Below are 22,445 nucleotides of genomic sequence, written 5' to 3'. Positions count from 1 at the left end.
GCAAGAGAGATGAAAAAAGTTTCGCTTTTTTCATCTAGCCACTGTCAAAACACAGAGGTTTTACTCAGGCACAGTATACTAAGAACTCCGAGTACCAAATAGCCATTACCATAGTTCATTTATAGGATGGAGGTTCCCTGAGAAAAGAAGCAAATTAAGACTGTAGGCTAGCACCTTGCTCTTAGTGGCAAAAACAGAAGTGTGCCACTGCCCATGCCCCCAGCTCTGGAGCCAAGGTTGATACCCTTTTCCCAAGGAGAGAGTCAGACCATTATACAAAGAGTTCTAAAGCTTTCAATAGAGTAATTCACTTTATTCAAAAGAATGTGTAGGAAGTTGAAGCCTAAGCGTGTTGTCAAAATATGAAGGGTTTTTTTGGTAACAGAAAAAGAAGGTGGTATTTCATGAGTGATACAAACAAGACCATAAGATAGCTAGTTAATCAGGAAAAAAAGAGAAAGATAGAAAAGAACAATGTTTCCTCTGTTCATATCACCTTGAACTGCCTCAGAAACTATCATTGCAAAAGTACCTAAATGTTATTGGATCAGACTATGAAGTAATTTATGCCCCAAGGACAATACCAAAAGCAAAAGATCAATCAGCCAATAATTTGTGAAGGTTAAGAGCTAGATTGACCGTGTAAAACTAACAAACAAAAAAACAGAAAAGAGTCAAAGAATGTTCCTATTAAAACCACTGTTATTCTAGGGTTTGTGAAAATGCCTGAGGGTGCACATTCTGAGTAGAAACACCAAGGAAAGAACACTGAAGGTGAAAGAGACTTGATTAAAATAATCCATCTACTCACCAAACAAATTAACAATTAGAATTAAAAGAAGATGGGGGTATAATTTCCAGAATAGTTATAATATATTATCTAAAATACTGAGGGTTTAACAAATTTTAAAAGGTGTATAAAGAAATAGGAAAGTGGGACTGCTATATGAGGAAAACAGGCAATAAAATATGCCTGTGAAAGGGATGAGTTGTGTTGGGCCCAGTGGCTCATGCCTGTAATCTCAGCACTTTGGGAGGCTGAGGCAGGTGGATCGTCTGAGGTCAGGAGTTCAAGACCAGCCCGGTCAAAATGGTGAAACCCCGTCTACTAAAAATACAAAATTATCCGGGCCTGCTGGTACATGCCTATAATCCCAGCTACTTTTGAGGCTGGGACAGGAGAACTGCTTGAACCCAGGAGGTGGAGATTGCAGAGAGTCAAGATCATGCCACTGCACTCCAGCCTGGGCAATAGAGTGAGACTCTGTCAAAAAAAAAAAAAAAAAAAAAAAAAGAATGACTTGTAGATTAAGTAAGCAAAACTTTAAATTAGATATTATACATATACTCAAATTCCTAAAGGAAACCACACTTAAAGCTGAAAATTAAGGTATAATGACAATGTCACATTCAATGGAGAATATATAGAAAGAAATAGAAGTTATATATATTTTTTAAAAGAACCAAGTGAACACGCTGGAATGAAAACATAATAACAGAAACAAAAAATGCACCAGCAGGATTTTGCTTCATATTTAAGGCAGAAGAATAAGACCCAAAAATGCTCAAGAGAGATCAATAGAGATTATATAGTCCAAAGAACAGAGAAACAAAGAATGAAGAGAAATAAACAGAGCCTTATAGACTTTTGGGACACACTGAAGCACAGCAACATAAGCAAAGTATGAATACCACATGAAGAAGAAAAGATTCAGTGAAAAATATTCAAAAATAATGCCCAAAACATCCCATAAAATATTTCAAAAGCACTAATTAACACATTTCAGAGGTTCTATAAATTCTTAGTTTGGGGTAAACACAGCAAGATCCAAATAGAGACACAATAATAATAGGTTGAAAGCTAAAGAAAGGAAATTATAAGGCACAAATACAAAAACAAATAACTGCATATAAGGGAACTCAGATAACATTAGTAGCTGACTACTCATCAGAAACAATGCTGCCCCTAAGGCAGTGGTATGTCATATTCAAAGTGCTGAAAGAAAAAACTGCCAACCAAAAATTCTGTATACTACAAAATCATCTTTAACAAATAATGGTGAAATAAAGACAATTCTAAACAAACAAAAACAGAAAGTCATTGCTAACTAATCTGCCTCACAATAAATTCTAAAGGAAGTTTTCTAGGCTAAAAGTAAATAAACACAGAAAGCAGTGTGAATCCACATAATAAAAAAAGCCCACCGGAATAAATAATTATGTAATTTTAACAGATAATATAAATTCATATTTATTCAACTTTCTTAACAAATTTAAGAATCAAGTATACAAAGCATATATATATATATATATATAGTGGTCATGCTGAACATTTAATTTATACATATATAATATATTTGTCAATAATAGCGCTAAGTAGGTATGTGGATGCAAAACTCTATTGCAGTAAGAAATGACACCAAGAGGAGCGGGAGATCCGGAAGGATGGAGGGCAGGGGAGGAGGAATGTGGGTCGGTGAAGGTGCCTCCACAGGGACTTGCCACCATTAACCCTGCTGCCTCCAGCACAGCCTCAGCGTCTTGGAGCTGATGCAGCCAGTGCTGCCTACTGCCACCTGGCAAGTCCAGGCATTGAGGAGACATGAGGGTGGCCCTTCTCAACCATGCTCCTGGTGAAAACCAAACACTAATGCTCTGAGACATCTAAGGTAAGGTACTCAATTGTGTGGGGTACTACATAAATCCTAAAAGAATGCAATAAAGTGGCAATGTCTCAGGAACACGTCCCACCTCTACCTAGAGATATGTCTTCTTGTCCCACAGCAGAAAGCTAGTGTTATACACAGATCAAACTAGTAAAATGTTCAACACGTAGACCATTAATAACTTCAGTTTTTGTCAAGAGGAAATGGGTGAGAAGTTAAAAAGTTCCACATTTTCATCTGGCCCAAATGAAATGGTGCCTGAAGGTAAACCCAAAGGGATTAGATAATGAAAGTAAAGACCATTTGTCCTTATATTTGCTTTTAGTCAGCTTCCCCAAAAGTGAAGTGTGAGCAAAATTCAAATTGTCCCTTCTGAGTGCTAAAAGGGAAGAAACAAAAGCAATGGAAAACAAAAGAGCATATCAATTTGTTCAAGGGAAGGACTGGGATGTTAAAAAATTCATTAGAAGGGAACTTTTGCTTGACGAAGCTAATGGTCTTTTACCAGATGACAAGCTTACATTACTTTGTGAGATGAGTGTGGTACAAGATTCAGTAAACATATCAGGACATACTAATACAAATACTTTGAAGGTGCCTGAGTGTCAACTAGGAGAAGACTGAGGTAATCTCTGAGAAAACACAAGATTTACAGACTGCAGTTTTTTTGTGAGAGGACAAGAATTTTTTTTTTTTTTTTTAACTACAAGGTGTAATTTATTGCCATTGTTTTTATTTTATTTTATTATTATACTTTAAGTTTTAGGGTACATGTGCACAATGTGCAGGTTAGTTACATATGTATACTTGTGCCATGCTGGTGTGCTGCACCCATTAACTCGCCATTTAGCATTAGGTATATCTCCTAAAGCTATCCCTCCCCCCTCCCCCCACCCCACAACAGTCCCCAGAGTGGGATGTTCCCCTTCCTGTGTCCATGTGTTCTTATTGTTCAATTCCCACCTATGAGCGAGACTATGCGGTGCTTGGTTTTTTGTTCTTGCGATAGTTTACTGAAAATGATGATTTCCAATTTCATCCATGTCCCTACAAAGGACATGATCTCATCATTTTTTATGGCTGCATAGTATTCCATGGTGTATATGTGCCACATTTTCTTAATCCAGTCTATCGTTGTTGGATATTTGGGTTGGTTCCAAGTCTTTGCTATTGTGAATAGTGCCTCAATAAACATATGTGTGCATGTGTCTTTATAGCAGCATGATTTATAGTCCTTTGGGTATATACCCAGTAATGGGATGGCTGGGAAAAATGGTATTTCTAGTTCTAGATCCCTGAGGAATTGCCACACTGACTTCCACAAGGGTTGAACTAGTTTACAGTCCCGCCAACAGTGTAAAAGTGTTCCTGTTTCTCCACATCCTCTCCAGCACCTGTTGTTTCCTGACTTTTTAATGATCACCGTTCTAACTGGTGTGAGATGGTATCTCATTGTGGTTTTGATTTGCATTTCTCTGATGGCCAGTGACGGTGAGCATTTTTTCATGTGTTTCTTGGCTACATAAATGTCTTCTTTTGAGAACTGCTTGTTCATATCTTTTGCCCACTTTTTGATGGGGTTGTTTGTTTTTTTCTTGTAAATTTGTTTGAGTTCATTGTAGATTCTGGATATTAGCCCTTTGCCAGATGAGTAGGTTGCGAAAATTTTCTCCCATTTTGTAGGTTGCCTGTTCATGCTGATGGTAGTTTCTTTTGCTGTGCAGAAGCTCTTTAGTTTAATTAGATCCCATTTGTCAATTTAGGCTTTTGTTGCCATTGCTTTTGGTGTTTTAGATATGAAGTGCTTGCCCATGCCTATGTCCTGAATGGTAATGCCTAGGTTTTCTTCTAGGGTTTTTATGGTCTTAGGTCTAACATTTAAGTCTTTAATCTGTCTTGAATTAATTTTTGTATAAGGTGTAAGGAAGGGATCCAGTTACAGCTTTCTACATATGGCTAGCCAGTTTTCCCAGCACCATTTATTAAATAGGGAATTCTTTCCCCATTGTTTGTTTTTCTCAGGTTTGTCAAAGATCAGATAGCTGTAGATATGCGGCATTATTTCTGAGGGCTCTGTTCTGTTCCATTGATCTATATCTCTGTTTTGGTACCAGTACCATGCTGTTTTGGTTACTGTAGCCTTGTAGTATAGTTTGAAGTCAGGTAGTGTGATGCCTCCAGCTTTGTTCTTTTGGCTTAGGATTGACTTGGTGATGTGGGCTCTTTTTTGGTTCCATATGAACTTTAAAGTAGTTTTTTCCAATTCTGTGAAGAAAATCATTGGTAGCTTGATGGGGATGGCATTGAATCTGTAAATTACCTTGGGCAGTATGGACATTTTCATGATATTGATTCTTCCTACCCATGAGCATGAAATGTTCTTCCATTTGTTTGTATCCTCTTTTATTTCATTGAGCAGTGATTTGTAGTTCTCCTTGAAGAGGTCCTTCATGTCCCTTGTAAGTTGGATTCCTAGGCATTTTATTCTCTTTGAGACAATTGTGAATGGGAGTTCGCTCATGTTTTGGTTCTCTGTTTGTCTGTTATTGGTATATAAGAATGCTTGTGATTTTTGTACATTGATTTTGTATCCTGAGACTTTGCTGAAGTGGCTTATCAGCTTAAGGAGATTTTGGGCTGAGACAATGGGGTTTTCTAGATATACAGTCATGTCATCTGCAAACAGGGACAATTTGACTTCCTCTTTTCCTAATTGAATACCCTTTATTTCCTTCTCCTGCCTAATTTCCCTGGCCCGAACTTCCAACACTATGTTGAATAGGAGTGGTGAGAGAGGGCATCCCAGTCTTGTGCCAGTTTTCAAAGGGAATGCTTCCAGTTTTTGCCCATTCAGTATGATATTGGCTGTGGGTTTGTCATAGATAGCTCTTATTATTTTGAGATACATCCCATCAATACCTAATTTATTGAGAGGACAAGAATTTAAAGCTCATAAATCTGCTTGTACCTCAATCCTGTTTTTAATCCATGTTTCAACATGAAATGGAAGAAAGCATAAAGAATTGAGTGGAAATAAATGATTTAGACCCTGATGTTTTTAAAGAAATGATGAGTTTCATTAACACAGGGAAAGAACTAAACCTTGACAAAATGACGGACAACTTGTTGGCAGCTGCAGACAAACATGCACTGGGAACAGCTAAAGGTCATGTGTGAGGAAGCTTTGTGTAGTAATCTCTCAGTAGAAAATATTGCTGATCCCCTTGTCCTTGCAGATTTGCATGTTGCAGAACAGTTGAAAGCACAAACCATAGACATTATTAATAGGTGCAGTGTACTTCGACAACTTGGCTGTAAAGATAAGAAAAACTGGAATGTCAATGAAGCAACCAACATAATGGAAACATCAAGGTGAAAGTCTACAATTCAGTCTCACACTTACTTAGTAGCAGAAGCCTTCTGAGCACTAGCATCTGCATAGTGTCCACAGTTTGGCATTCCACACAAATGGCTAAAACAGTCCTAAATCTTCCATGAACAATTGAAAAATGGAATTGACTTTTAGTCATTCAAGTCCAGAAGGATTCTAATACATAAACCATAAGAAAGAGTTTTTTTTTGTTATTTGGTCCACAGAACAGAAGCTTAAAAACATATTGCTTGCATTTCAGGTGGATAATTAATGGTTTATTTTTCAGGTTTAAGTTAGACTGATTAAATCACTTCAAGGCCTTAAATTATTTTCAATGACTTCTCTTGTTCATATAATGTTTTAATTTTTTTATTGTGCCTTGTCATTTTGACCAATGCTATGCAGGATTATATAAACTAGCTTTATAATGCAGTAATATTGATAAGTGAAGATATTAAGTTTCAAAAAGATCTTTTATTTTGAAAAATAAAACCAAATTTTATAGGGTTTGTCCCATGCTGTCTCAAGGTTTACGATTAAATTATCTTTAAAAGCACTCATATTGTAGTTTACCAGTAACGTCTTCAATCTAAGTTCTAAAAATATGAGAGAACTTACTTACCTTCCAAGTAAGTTACAGCAATACACTGCTTCAATCCTAATTCGTTTTTTATTTCAAGGGGCAAATAAACAATGAGTTGGCCCAGATTTTTAGTGAAAATTGTGATGTTTGTCTTGTATGTTAACTGTCCAATAAACTGTGGGTTTATCTAAGTTTACAATATATGAGAATTGAATGAGGTTTAAATATCATGAAGAAAGCATGTATTGTGTGGAACTGATTTTTTTTAATTTACAGTGACCTACATTTATATGTACATGTTAACAGTAAGGATGACCTAATGTAAATTTAATGAGTGGGTCAATTATCAAAGATATATATATATACATATATATGTATATACACACTTTCATTTTTACTGTGTAACTTTTGTATGCTGAATGGTACATATTTATCTTTGCTTTTGAGATAATTAACAAGGTAGAATTAATTGTGTTTTAATACTTGAAAGAAATTTTTAAAAGGAGGCAACTGGGATGTTTGAGATAATAAATAAGAAAGATATTCTTGATTGTATTAAATAGTTTTGGATTGCAGATATTCAATATTGAATTTACTCCTGTTTTTCACACTTTGGAAAATACACTTAATAATAAATGAATCTTGATTAGTCTACTCTCCTTCAAAACCTGAACCAAAGGCCGAGGCAGGTGGATCACCTGAAGTCAGTAGTTTGAGACCAGCCTTGCCAATGTGGCGAAACCCTGTCTCTACTAAAAATACAAAAAATTACCCAGGCGTGGTTGTGGATGCCTGTAATTCTCTTGCAAGGCTGAGGCAAGAGAATTGCCTGAACCAGGGAGACAGAGGTTGCAGTGAGCCAAGATCGTGCCACTGCACTCCAGCCTGGGCAACAAGAGTGATACTTCATCTCAAAAAAAAAAAAAAAAAAAAAAAAAGAAAGAGAGAGAGAACTGATACTTGCCTGTGGGAGATGCAAACAAAAAGAGAGAAACTTTAGAGTATATCAGGTCACACGTCATGAGCATTCCCACCCACCTCTTATTTCTTCTTTGGGTTTCAGTTACTGTAACAGCACTGTGGATGATACGGAAATTCTGCTTAATATGAATAGTTACAAACTATTTATAATTTGGAAAAAAAAGTGAATTACACCAAATGATAACTTGAATTTATAAGAACAAAAAAGAATGGTAATGAGGAGGTGTAGTGTGGCATTTTGATATTATCATGATATTGGAGGCAGGTAACAGATATCAACAAATTCTGCCCTGTCATTTAGTACTTTTGTTTACAGGATGACTGAAGGATACACACTACAAATGTTATCAGAAAGAAGTTATGTATTAATGGGTAACTTCACTAGCACAATAACAAGAAGTAGGTATTGAAAAAAATCTGAAACATACCATGGAGTTTAGGCTTTCCATGTAATCTGGGCCTTTTTACTTCCCCTAATTTTGAAATAGGCCTATTCTGTATGTTGTTCAGAGGGCTATTCAGAGAATGGAAACCCAAGGCTCACCCTCCTTGAGTATAAGTACCCACTCAGCCAGGTATATTTAGCAAAATAGAAAAACCAAACTGCCTTGGTGAATGGACTTTGCCAACGTCTGAAAGAAAGAAGTGACAGAAAGGAAGGTCTAAGGTAGATCCTGTACAGTATAAAATATTTCTCCAAAATGACTTTGCTTCTAACACATATATTGACGCTACCTCCCATCTGAGAAAGAAGGGGGATATAAGCAGGAGTCAAGGCCAGGCACAGTGGCTCATGCCTATAATACCAGCACTTTGTGAGGCCTAAGTGGGAGAATCCCTTGAGCCCAGGAGTTTGAGACAAAACTAGATAACAGAGAGAGCCTATTTCTTTAAAAAAAAAAAAAAAAAAAAAAAAAAAAAAAAAAAAAAAAAAAAAAAAGCAGGACATGGAGGTGAAATACCTGTAGGGTTAGTTAGTCAGGAGGCTGAGGCAGGAGGATTGACTGAGCCCAGTAGTTTAAGGTTGAAGTGAACTATGATTGCACCACTGCTTCACTGCATTCTAACTTCAGAAACACAATGTGACCCTCTCTCTCTCTCTCTCTCTGTATCTTTCTCTCTCTTTCTCTCTCAGAAGAAGAAAGAGGATGAGGAGGAGGAGGAGGAGAAAGAAAATGATATGGAAGAGGGGCAGGGAACTGCAGGGAGGAGAAGGGTGGGTCCCTGGCAAGGGCCCCACCCCCGGCTTGTGCCCAGGGACCTAGGTGCGGACAGGCACTGCTTTCACACCCAAATGTTGCATTTCCCAAGACCATTCTGCCTTGCCATGCCCCCATCATGTGCCTATAAAAACTCCTGAGACTCTAGCAGGCAAGCACACAAGTGGCTGGACGTCAAAACGAGTGGATTAGCAAAAGAAGAAACAAGTGGCTGGACATCAAAAGGACATCCAGGGGAGCAGGCAGGCAGGCCATCAACCGGCAGAACAATGCAGAGTTTGGCTGGGGCAGTTGAAGAAGAGTCAGGCTGCTCAGCAGCCCTACTCTAGGGGAAATCCGTCCCCTTTCTGGCTCCCCCATCTCCTGAGAACTACTTCTACTCAATAAAAGCTTGCACTCATTCTTCAAGCCCACGACGATCCCATTCTTCTGATAAACCAAGGCAAGAACCCCGGATATAGAAAGCCCTTTTTTCCTGTGATAAGGCAGGTGTCTAATTGAGCTGACTAACACAAGCCATCTATGAACTGCTAAACTAAAAGAGCATCGCATACCAGGCAGAAGGAAGCCAGGCAGGGAGAGAGGTTCAGATGCTCCTTCCACCATAAAATATAGTAATAAATAGCTTTCTAATATGTACAACACAACTTTGATATTTGAATATTTATAAAGCAGTTTTTAGTTTTATATCCTGTATAGCATTCTTGTAATCATCTATGTTAATTTTTTGGATGCAAATGTGAGGTTACTTTTGCAGCTCAGATAGCAAGTAGACGTTATAGCATGCATCCTGCTTTTGGGGGGGCTAAAGTAGGGGATATGCAGTTTTCTTTATCCACAGTGTGCTCTATTTGTCCACTTGACAATCTTGTATTCATTCTTCAAGTCTCAAGTCACATACCACTTCTTCAATGTGTAGCCTTCACTTATTGCCCCAGAGAACTTGGTGCTTCTTTCTTGAGATCTGAAAGTAATTTTAATGCAGTTTTACTGTTGCAGTAATTTGTTATCTAGAGAACACTGCCCGTTTCATTGCCTCCTATTGAGCATTGCTCATTTTAATTCTAAGACTCATCACGAATAATTATTCAAAAATTTATCTAATCCTAGGTCATCTAAAAACTAAAGCTTTTATACCTCATGATGGAGCCAATGGCACCTAAGAGAGGATCTACCATGGGATCCCTATGGTGGGCCTTCTTTGTTTGTAGATCAACCTCATAAGTTTGCTCACATGAAGGTTAAGGTATAAGCTGTTAGAATAGACTCAAAAACAATGTCAATTATAGATTTGATCAATGCATGAAAAGCAGTCATTAATGACTCTTCATGAATGTATTTTTTTTAACTACATAGCATGTGTTGATAAGTTCTCATATGAAGGTCAGGAAGCAGCAGTGACTTTAAACTTGAACACAATGCTGAGTACATTTTTTTTGGTAATGCTTAAAGAAAATTGTCAATAAACCACTGTGAGTATCACAATCTGTTTTTTTTGTGGTTTTAGTGGAAACATTTGTCAGAGATTTTAGGATAGTGCATAAGTTGTAAAATAGCAAAAAAGTGAAATAAGAGGAAATGCTGAAGATGTAACAGAAAGATGATAAGGAAGACTGAGAACAAAGTTGAAGGAAAGAAGCATGAATATTATTACAGCACTGACTAATTTTCAGCACAGTTATGAGGGTCTTTTAGGATGAGATCTCATCAAATGTTAGTCTTTAAATAAATTTTGTTTTGTCTATTGAAGATATGTAAAGTGATCTTATGGGATACAAATACTTAGTTAAAAGACTACCATAATGAAGTAAATAAACATGTCCATCATCTCACTTTACTTACCCTTTTTCCTTGTTTTTAAAACTCTTGTAAAATAATTTATTTTCAGTAAATCAGCATGACAATCTATCTGTAATTCCCATTATATTTAATGCTTTCCAAATCTTTATGCTAACATTTTGATCCCATCACTGATAACTTGTAAGCAACTACAACTTTCAAACTTGCCTTTAAAAATTATTGAAAAAAGAAAATACTTTATAAATGTAGCCATATTCTTTGCTCTTATGGTTGTGGTTGCTTTTGCTTATTTGGGAGATTTATAAAATTGAGAAATAATTGGCTTGAAAGAGATAAATTGGAATATTCCTGTTTAATAGCCAAAATGTCTGAAACCAGAAATAGAGGATTTCTAAATTATTTCAATACATATATTAATTTCAGTTATGCTATTACTATTATATTGGTAATATGAATAAATTTTAGTAAATATAATGCTGTGTTGAAAAATAAAAATAATTTTTAATTAGTTAATACACATTGTATATGAAATGACATGCATTATATTGGTAATTTGTATTATGCAACTTCTTGGTTATAGCTTTTCCCAATTGTATTAAAAATATATATCAGGACTAATGCCCTCCTCTAAAAAACACAGTCTTCCTACTCTGTTTTTTATATATCAAAGAGAGAAGTTACCTCCATTGCTATTGCTACAGTGCCATGCTTTAGCAATTTTTGGTTTTGACTTGGTAAGCCTTATACTTATATTCATCCTTATTCCTTATTAGTCAATAATTATTTCAACACTCTAAATATATGGAATTGCAATGCCTCAAAGTAAAATATTAAGCACCACTTAGATTTTAAAATCACAATGCAAGTAAAACAGTAATAATAGTGAACATCTACTTATTCTCTTTATGATGAGAATAATTCTACCAAGTATCCTAAAAATCATTACGTTACTACTCACAATAATCAAATAAGAAAGGTACCATTCTTATTCATTCAATTTAACAATAAAAAAAAAAAACTAGGAATAGATACATTAAAAAAAAAAAGGACCAGTAGATATCAGGTCATGATTCAAACTAAGGCCATTTACTTTTATATTTTTAATCACTAATTCACTGATGTAATGTCAATACTAATTCCTGATCAATGTCAACTTCTTATCAGCTTTTCCCTGACTTGTACCTGAACCTTGTCATAGATTTGTCTCCTATCTCTAGACTTTGATACTATTTTGGAACATGCACACCAGGTTCATTACAATTTCATTAATGGCTAATTCAACCTCTGTACCCTCAAATGATTTCTTTTTATCCTTTGGACTTAACTAATTTTAATTTCTAGGATAGAAATACTTTTTCTCTCTTACATTATCTTTTCACATTTTGAAATCTTATGCATCCAACAAATTCTAACCCATAAACCAAAATCTCTATAACCACCAGGAAATAAATTATTTTATTTTTCATCTACTTTTATGTGGCACTAATTTTTAACATCTACACAAAAATTTCACATATTTATATTTTATATTCCATAAGTTTATGTCTATTTGATTTTCCTTTAGCAGTAAAGAGAATGTTATATGGTTATCAATCATTCATTATGGTCAGCTTATGAAGCCCATGGACCAAACAGTCTTCTGGATCAAGTTTATCACAAGGCACAAAGGAGCCAAGTACTTGCCGCCACCTGAGAAAAACCTCATCTGGTTCCAGTACTGCTCTCTGGTTGTGCTGGCCTGTGAGGCAATTTTTACTCTTTTTTCCTAATATGTTCCTTGTTTGATTATCAAAAGTTTGTTAAGACAAGAAAGAAAAAAAAGAAGGTAGCACTGTTTGATATCTAAGGCAGGCAGGCATGATAGGGAAGGTCATGACATTTAATGCCACCACTATTCATCAAGGGGTGGCAAAATTCTCCTCTATATTTCACAAGACTTGGGCCTTCCTGATTTATTCAAATATTTTATTCTTTGTTAAATATTAAGTAATATACATTTTTAATTTCAGAAAACCTAAAATAATTCCATTTTAATGCTTACTCATGTATATTTCTAAACTGAAAAAAATGAGTCACTGGAAACTCAGGCTGTTTATTTGTGAAGGTCAGAAATAGTGCATTTCTACTGTGCATTTTTAGAAACCTCTTTTTTATTTTTATTTTATTTTATTTTTTATTTCCAACATTTATTGTAAGTTCAGAGATACACGTGCAAGATGTGCAGGTTTATTAAGTAGGTAAAGAATACTCTTCTATATAAACAAATAACAATGATATGTATTATATGTGTCCCTGTCAAAGAAAAACAGAGCAAGATCCTTCTTAAAAATGGCAAGATAGATTTTATTCTGACTACTGAAGTAGGGGATAGAGACTACTGTATAAATTGAACTGAACTCTAAGACAAAGGTAACTGAGGCCTTTAAAGAGAAAACTGATATGAATAAAAATGAGGAAAACAAAAAGGAACTAGTGGGTTACATGGAAATGAAAAATTACATAAAATTAAGAGGGAAATAATTGAAAATTATTAGGCAACATGGGTTAGACAGTGTATGTTTTGCAGTTTAGCAGGATCATATTCTTTTGATCCAAGACCTACCATGGAATCTAGGGTGACCTTTAAAGACAAATTCAAGACCTAGCGCACGTATAAGTTAAGCTAAACTTGGCCAAGTCTCTTAACATGGTGTTTATGCAAGTCTTTTGTGCTACATGTGAGTTTAAAATTCAAATCCTTCATGAAATACAAAATAGTTCTTAATGGAAATGTTCTTTGCTTTAAAATTATAGATGGTCGTAACTGACTTCCTATCCAAAACTATGCAACCTGGTAAAATCCTTGGTTAGAAAGACTAAAGATGTTTTCCACATGAGGCCTTAAATATGCTTGAATTACTATTTTCACTTTAGTAATGACCCTTTGTAATTGGATAATAATACACAAAATCAAGGAAGAGGCTAATTCCCTTTAGTTAGGCATTATAGACATGGTCCCGCAGGTTTAGCCCAGTCCCTCTAGATTATAATGTTACATGATTTCTCTCCTGCAGCAAGATCTCACTATTTCTTGGCCTTATTTTGTTAAGCCAGACATTTCCAACTTCTTTAATACCTGGAATACTGAGGATACACAAATCAGAAATATATATAATCATTTTACTTATTCTCCCATCATAATATGGAAAAATAAATTGTAGATGGAATTAAGAGCCAAATATCCTGTGCAATAATTTTTAAAATCTATGTTGAAGAAAGCATAATAAATGGCAAAAGCTCTCCAGATCCTGCCTTTAAATATTGATCATTACAGCCTCTGGATTCAGAAAAAGGTTTGCAAAGCAAATCACAGAGAAGAAAGAAACCAACTTAAGAGCAGTTCTTCTGTCTGACAAGAGATGTGCCTGAACAATCGGATGGAAGAGAGCCATAATGATTATTTCTAACACATGAAAAAGATTTTTATAGTATTCTTTTCTATAAAAAATATTTTTATCAACAATTGGTTATAAAACAAATCATTTTAATATTTAATTATAGTAATGTCTTTTTATTAAAGAGGGAAAACTTATAGATAAATATGAGTCTGAGGCAATAATGATGCTCAACATGTACAACAAAAGCTAAATTCTAGTCTGTTTATGTTTTCTTAATGAAGCATCTTCTGAAAATGTATCAGAATATATCAGAATATACTTTCCTAATACAGGCATGTGCCACCACACCCGGCTAATTTTGTATTTTTAGTAGAGACGGGGTTTCTCCATGTTGGTCAGGCTGGTCTCGAACTCCCAACCTCAAGTGACTTGCCTGCCTCGGCCTCCCAAAGTGCTGGGATTATAGGCATGAGCCACAGTGCCCTGCCTGATCTGTCTTTAACAAAAATTTATGAATGGTTACAAAAGATTTACGATAATCTCATCTTATGGTCAAACTGATTAAAATTGGAAAGATTTGTCTATAAGGTTTTATTAAAAATTGGGGTTAACATTAATAGTACACTAATGCAAGAGTGAAGTTTAGCTTTCTCTCTTGAACAAGATTTTCATGCATATTAACAGGTAACGAAGTTTTTCATTTGCCTGTTGAATAAATTGCTGAACAAAAGAAGAGAAAGACGAGAGACAGATTGTTTGGAAAGCTAAGTCTTCCCTCTATCAATGAGTAAAGGTTTTGCCTTTAAAAAAAATAAATAAATAAATAAAGTATGTTCTGAAAATAGTTCTTCTTTGAAATTCTTAGACCATATATCCAGATACATAAATCTATGTCTATCCATGAGTGAACAAGTAATATTTTCACTAGTTTAATTTGAGGAAGGCTTTTTACATAAAGTGGTATGTACATATATACTTAGGAAAATATATAAACATGAAGGTATACTTGATGGAGAGTCATAAAAATTCCATAGTAAATTGAATTACAAAAATTGCAATAATATGATGGGTCTGCTTCTTAGAGATTGATTCTACAAGCTTTTAAATATCTCAGCAGTTAAAAACATTTAAATGCAGAGGAAACTAATTATGTTGGGGCATCTTCTATAAGGGCACTGCACATAATGGGGATGGGAGTCAAACACCTAGATGTTCCCACTTAGCCTCTGGTCATCCAGGACCCATTTTCTGGGAGGAGCAAAATGTTCTTTCTCTTCAAAGCTGAGGAGATCAGTCCTTCGTTTATCTGTAAAAATGACAGTTCTATTCTTCATGCAAATGTGCAGACAAGCCAATTGAGTTTATCTTTTGGAGAAAAGGCAATGGAGAAGACCCTTCGGAATGCATCCCAGAACTAGAATTTAGAATACTAAACAACAACTTCCTAGGAAAAAAATAAGTTCAGGAAAAATTGATGTCTGTCAACCAAAGGGAGATCCAGGGCTCAAGAGGACTGACCAGTTCCATCAGAGGAGCTTAAAGTTTGAAAGGCCTTCAATGGGCCCCTTCTGGGACTTTAGTTTCAAGTTCAGGAAACATTTTGGGGGTCCTGGGTTTTCCGGGAGTTCCCACATGTTCAAGTGTCAAATGAGTCAAACTCTGTAAAATATTCAAAGAGATTTACACTGAGCCAAATATGAGTGACTAGTGGTCCATAACGCAGCCTTCAGCTGTTTAGAACATGTGCCCAATGTGCTCAGGCTACAACTTGGTTTTATACAATTTAGAGAGATGTTCGACATCAATCAATACATGTAAATGATACGTGGGTTTGGTCTGAAAAGGTAGGGCAGCTGCAAGTGAGATTCTGAAGGTCATATTTAGATTCAAAGATTTTCTGATTGGCAGTTGGTTAAAAGAATTATCTTACTGTCTAAAGCATGAGAGTCAATAGAAAAAAATGTTTCTTTTCAAACTTAAACAGTGTATTCTATCAGTATTTTGTTCTGTGGTGATGTAATGCTGTCAGTTTTTCCTGAATTCCAAAATGGAGCAGGCTCTAATGGAGCATGTCTCATTTCTCCCACTTCCAAAATGGCCTGAACAAGCTTTTCAGGTTAACTTTGGAATGCCCTTTGTGAGAGGAAGGGTTCACTCAGATGATTGTGGGCCTTAGAATATTATTTTTAATTAACATTTTTCCCCTTCTTGCCAGGGTTTGCCAGAGGCAAGGTCAATGGCCAGCAAACTCTTATTTTGTTCCTTAGCATTACTGGGATGGCATATGCCCTGGGTTCCTACTGTCTGTGGTTGAGACACCTATGGCTAAGAGACTTAGAGCCAATATATTTACAGTCAACTTAAATGTTCTAGACCAGACGGGAATGAATATGGACAAGCATTATAATTAACTCTTAAAATGTTTAAAGTAATATAAAACCCAAGAAACAAAAATCCAAAGTTGAGGATAAAAAACTAACTTATCTTAAATTGTTATATGTATAGCTAATGTAATCTTAGTTTTAGTTACAGACTTATACCAATTAGCTATACAATACATGAGCATTGTTAAAAATGTTTTTTTGCAATTTAGAGGCTTTTGCTGTGCTGCAAGACTTTTTGAAATCTTTTAGTGATTGAATCTTATGTGGCTTAAAAAATTGTTTCAAATATGTATCTATCTAAATAAAATCTCATAATTGTGAGTATTATATCTAGGACATTTTGTCATGAGGTATCATAATATTGCCTCTGTAATAATTTTATTTTAGTTCTACAGGAAGCAGAAAATTCTTTATGGTTGGGATAAATAAAAATGCGTCGTATAATAGCTCAGAAAGCAAAAGTTCCTAGTTTTACCAGCTGTTTATCTCCCCTTCTTGATTTGAAGGATCTGAGTTAATTCTATCCCTCAAAACTGGCCCTTACAATCTCATGGTCCCACCATTTCTGTGGTAGTCCCTGGACATAGAGGGAAGGTACTTGTATTGTTTTACAGCAGGGCATTTGCAGTAAAAAACAAATCAACCCCAATAGGATTTCAAATGAGGGAGATTAACACGCTTTGTCAAATCATCTCTAGTCTTCAGAATAGCATGATTCTGATTTTCTCAGAACTAAAACTAAGGGGAGACATTAATAACATTAATAATTTGACAAAAGAGAATGTGCAGCCAGAGCAGGAAAAAAAAAACTATTCCATTAGGGTGCCAAATAAAAACATGAAGAAAAATGATAACCTGGTATTCTTTAGGGGATTATTGCAGCCAAGAAATGAGTCATGATTCAACCTGCCCTCAACAACGAAAGTCACTTTTCTTTTGAAACAATTTCTCTGACTCTCTAGTTGTTTTTCATACTAAAAGAAAGTTATAGTAAGACCAATTTGTGTGCAAAATAAGTTTTAGGATTATTATACTTGGCCTTATTATTCACATAAAGTGCAGCAAGAATTGATCAGCCACATTGGCTCTTTTCAAGTTAGCTGTGCTGGAACTTTATGTAAAAACGTTATTCTAGTCAAAGCTTTGGTAAAATAACTGGTGTCTCCAATTGTCCTATTTTAAAAATATATATTTTTTACTAAACTTATACCAATAACAATATTATCACAAAATCAAAAGACTCATGAAGAGTTTCCAAATTGTGGAGAACTCAGAGAAAAAGGTAAATTTGCTTACAAAAGCAAATTTTACCCAACTGCTCTAAACTATAAAAAACTCAAAAGAAAAATACTTCTTTGACTCCTCTTTAACTGGAGCAGCAGCTTTCCAAACAAGAAGGCATCTGTTCACCTTTGAACTGCCATTCACAAGATAAGCAGCTCTTGCAATATGAGAGCTTTTTATTAAGCACTGTAGAATGTAACAGCTCCTCACATAGTCAGGGTCCATCCTAAGGGGAAAAAGAGGCTCCCTGCTCGTAAATATGTCTTTCTTGCATCCCAGGTAGCAAGATTCTGTATAAACCATTTTTATTTTATCATGGAACTCTTTCAGTCACCATTATTTCCACTAGCATAGAGGTAGTTTCAGTTAACATCCCATAGCAAAGCTGTAAATACTTCTTAAGTGGAAATTCTCTAGTCCAAAGTCCCAGTAATTGTCACTTCAAAGTGCTCACAGGCTTTTGCCATAAGACCCAATAAACTTTCCACAAAGGGCTATGAAGTGGAGGATTTGTCTCAACCAGCACTTTAGCTAGTATTCACTTAGCTGTCCAAATAGCATTTCTCAAAGAGCGGGTTTACATGCCTTCAATTTTAGACAACTACATCGGGAAAATATCTCTCATTCAGGTAGAATATCCATTTTCATAAGACATTTAGGTAAAGGAATCACAACCACCTTACATATAACCTGTTTAAACAACTCAAATTTCATAATCCTCTCAACATTTACAATTTTATGCTCTGATCCCAGGAGCTTTTCTTCTTTATCTTCAAACCAATTTACCTTTCTGGTAAAAAATAAACCCTCGGAGAAGAGGGTTGATCCAAGAGACTCAAGCCCTTTTCTCAATCTTTATCTAAACTTGCCTCAACATTGCTGCAGGCAATGTCAGCTTTCCCATTAGATTAAAAACTTTGCTTAAAAAAAATCCAATCTAAGGCAAATACAAAAAAACTGGTGTAGGTCCCTTTAATGTTTGAAGACCAGCAGGAGCTCCCTTTTGTTCACCCCACCTTTGATAGCATTGTAAAAGCCTTTGTGTTTACACTATCAATTTTTATTTTATTTATTTTATTTCTTAATAATCATCTAAAGATTTCCACTGTGATGGGATGAGTCCTTTGACTCCCTTTTACCTTGCCCATTTTTTTAATTACCCTAATGTTTTAATAACATCGGTAAGATCCATGGGGGACAGCAAATTTGGGAAGGCTTCTCAAACAGTTGTTTGATTCTGCAGGAGTAATGTCACCTGGGATGCCCAGGTAGAAGGGGCCCACTTAACCATAGCATTTACTATGACCAGGGTAATAGGTATATTTAATTGAATACTATTCTGGTCATCATAAAGCCAGTTCCATATGGCTTGCATATGAAGCATATCAGGTGCTTCATCTGGGGAACTCCACCTGGAAGTTTACAGGGTGAGCTGTGCAGTCCCTTTCTCAGGGTAATCAAACCTTACAGTGGCAATTATTCAGTCCACTAGGCTGCTTGTGAAGCTGGGTCTCATATACTCCTCAGTGATTGTTTAATCGTGAGCTGTGGGACCTGCATAAACCCATGCTTTTTCATTACGTAGCATTTAAAATAAAAAATATTGTCCTTAAAGTAGTTATTTTTCCAATCAATTATAGTAAAGGCTTCTCAGGAAACTGATTATATTACTCTACAAAGGAGCAGTTTCTTTACATTATACACTCTGGGTTTAATAGTTAACTTCTTTTTCTATTTCACTGCATTGACTATCTTCTTGGTAACTACAGGTCTCAAAGGTAACTTTGTTGCCCTGGCTTAAGATGTATGTGTGTGTGTGTGTGTGTGTGTGCCTGTGTGTGTGTCTAGCTTTGAGGCTAGTGGCCTGAGCTGAGAGTCCACATGTAAATTTGGTCAAGCCCGAAGGCAAAACTCCGCACTCTTTTACTTTCATTTTAGTGATTACAGATAGCAATAACCAAGGGAATTAACATTTTGTAGTTTTCTTATTAGTTTACATTTTGTTATGCTTTCAGTGAACTAACTCCCTGGGAGTATGTCTATCATCCATCTCTAAATTCCACTGGTAACTTTTACCTTCAGTAACTGAATGCAGCCCAGCTGCAGCTTCTGAAGATGGGAGACCATGTAGCCACGCGAGAGTCAAAAGTTTCTCATTTCGTGAGTTTTCACTTTTCTCTTTATCCATTTGATTATATATATATACACATATATATATACATATATACACATATATACACATATATACATATATACATATATACATACATACATCTATACATACATACATATATACATATATACATATATACATATATACACACACATATATACATATATAAAAATTTATATATTTATATAAAATATATATTATATATTTTATATATATATTTTATATATATTATATATTATATATTATATATTATATATGTTATATATTATATTATATATTATATTATATATTATATATAATGTATTATATATTATATTATAGATTATAAATATTATATATTATATATATTATATATTATATATTATATATTATATATTATATATTATATTATATATTATATATTATATATGATATTATTATATGATATATATAATAATATATAATATATATATTATATTATAGTATCATATACATTATATATAATATACATAATATATAATATATAAATATGTAATATATAATGTATTATAATTATATATTATATATAATATATTATATATAATATATAATTATAATACATTATATATAATATATAATTATAATATATTATATATAATATATTATAATATATAATATAATATAATAAATATATTATAATATATATTATATAATATAATAAATATATAATAATATATATTATATAATATAATAAATATATATTATATTATATATAAAATATATTTTTTATATAAAATATAATATATATTTATAAATATATAAATTTATAAAATATATAAATTTTCAGTTGACTCAGCCTCGAGAACACTTGGTCACAGGGTGGGGAACACCACACACCGGGGCCTGTCATGGGGTAGGGGGAGGGGGGAAGGATAGCATTGGGAGAAATACCTAATGTAAATGATGGGTTGATGGGTGCAGTGGACCAGCATGGTACATGTATACTTATGTAATGAGCCTGCACATTGTGCACATGTACCCTAGAACTTAAAGTATAATAAAAAATAAAGAAAAAAATTACATTTTCAATAGTAAAAATCACATCCTTCTGTTTTTATAAACCTCACCGAAAAAAACTTTTTATTCTACAACTATTTTAACTCTTTGTAACCTAAATTATCAGTGACCATAATGAGGATTACTTAATTTAACATAACATGACTCAGATTTTAAACTATTGGAAAGAAATTTGAGATTAAATTTTCCAAACTAATGTTACCAAATATTGCTATAGTCATGTGAACTCAAAGGTATCCAAGCTAGCTTTTATTAGTGTGATAAGCAATTAACTTTTCTTCAAGTCAATTGGTTAGAGCTCTTTCATATATTTTGATATTGAAATATCCCTTCCACATGACACAAGTAATATATAGATATAACAGACACACAGACAAAGGCAGATGTTGGGAACAGGCCCCAAAATCTGGCCATAAACTAGTCCTAAAACTGGCCAGAAACAGCCTCTGCAGCACTGTGACATGCTCTTGATGGCCATGACACCCATGCTGGGAGGTTTGCGGTTTACTGGAATGAGGGCAAGGAACACCTGGCCCACCCAGCGCAGAAAATCGCTTAAGGCATTCTTAAACCACACACAGTAGCATGAGCGATCTGTGCCTTAATGACATGTTCCTGCTGCAGATAACTAGCCAGAGCCCATCCCTTTATTTCGGCCCATCCCTTTATTTGCTGTAAGGAATACTTTTAATAAATCTTATCACTGGCTTCCTGTCAATAAATGTGTGGGTAAATCTCTGTTCGAGGCTCTCAGCTTTGAAGGCTGTGAGACCCTTGATTTCCCACTCCACACGCTATATTTCTGTGTTTGTATCTTTAATTCCTCCAGTGCCACTGAGTTAGTGTCTCCACGACCAAGCTGGTTTCAGCAGGCAGATTGAAAAATGTTTTTCATTTGCCTGTTTTCAAAAACTGCCTCCTTTGCTTCAGACTAATAACAAAAAGAAATGTTACAGAATTTAACAAAAGTTTAAGGAGAGAGTTACCATCCCAGGCCTTCTCAAAACAGAGAAAGAGCTGAAGCAACAGGGTACAGCAGAAACTAAATTTCTATTACACTGATTATATAGTTTAAAAACTGAAATATTCTTGCATTGAATAACAATATTTTAATATAAATTTTTATAACCAATTCATTAGTTTTGTATTTGTCTAATTTTAATATTAATATCCAATTACCAGAAAGATTATTATAATCTCTTTTTAATTATAGCCTACTTAATCATATGTTTTATATTTTTTTAAATAAATTTCATTTTACTAAACTTACTATGGCTTACACAGATTCTTCATAACATACTTCGGCTATGGAGTTTGTCTTAAACATACATCTTCTTAACCTGTTATTTTATTTTATCATACAAAATTTGTTTTCTTGTAATCTTTCTTACCAAAGGTACCTATTTATATTTATGTTTCTTTAAATCTCTCTTATTCCCTAGTGTCTTTTGCCTTGTATTATAAATAATGTTTAAATAAACTTTGAACTACAAAAATAATTGTCTTTTAATAAAAAACCATTTTTTAAAGTTTCCTTATAATTTTTGAAATTGAAAAGTACCCATACAT

General features: G+C 34.5%; 1 pseudogene; it reads left to right on the top strand.

Annotated features, from left to right (window-relative positions):
• The first annotated feature begins 2,729 nt into the window (after window positions 1-2,729).
• Window positions 2,730-6,153, top strand: LOC134739307 (speckle-type POZ protein-like; annotated as a pseudogene).
• Window positions 6,154-22,445: the final 16,292 nt, after the last annotated feature.

The sequence above is a fragment of the Pongo pygmaeus genome, chromosome 3 (genome assembly GCF_028885625.2).
Source record: "Pongo pygmaeus isolate AG05252 chromosome 3, NHGRI_mPonPyg2-v2.0_pri, whole genome shotgun sequence".
Classification (NCBI taxonomy): Eukaryota; Metazoa; Chordata; class Mammalia; order Primates; family Hominidae; genus Pongo; species Pongo pygmaeus.
This window is presented reverse-complemented; position numbering and strand designations above follow the sequence as displayed.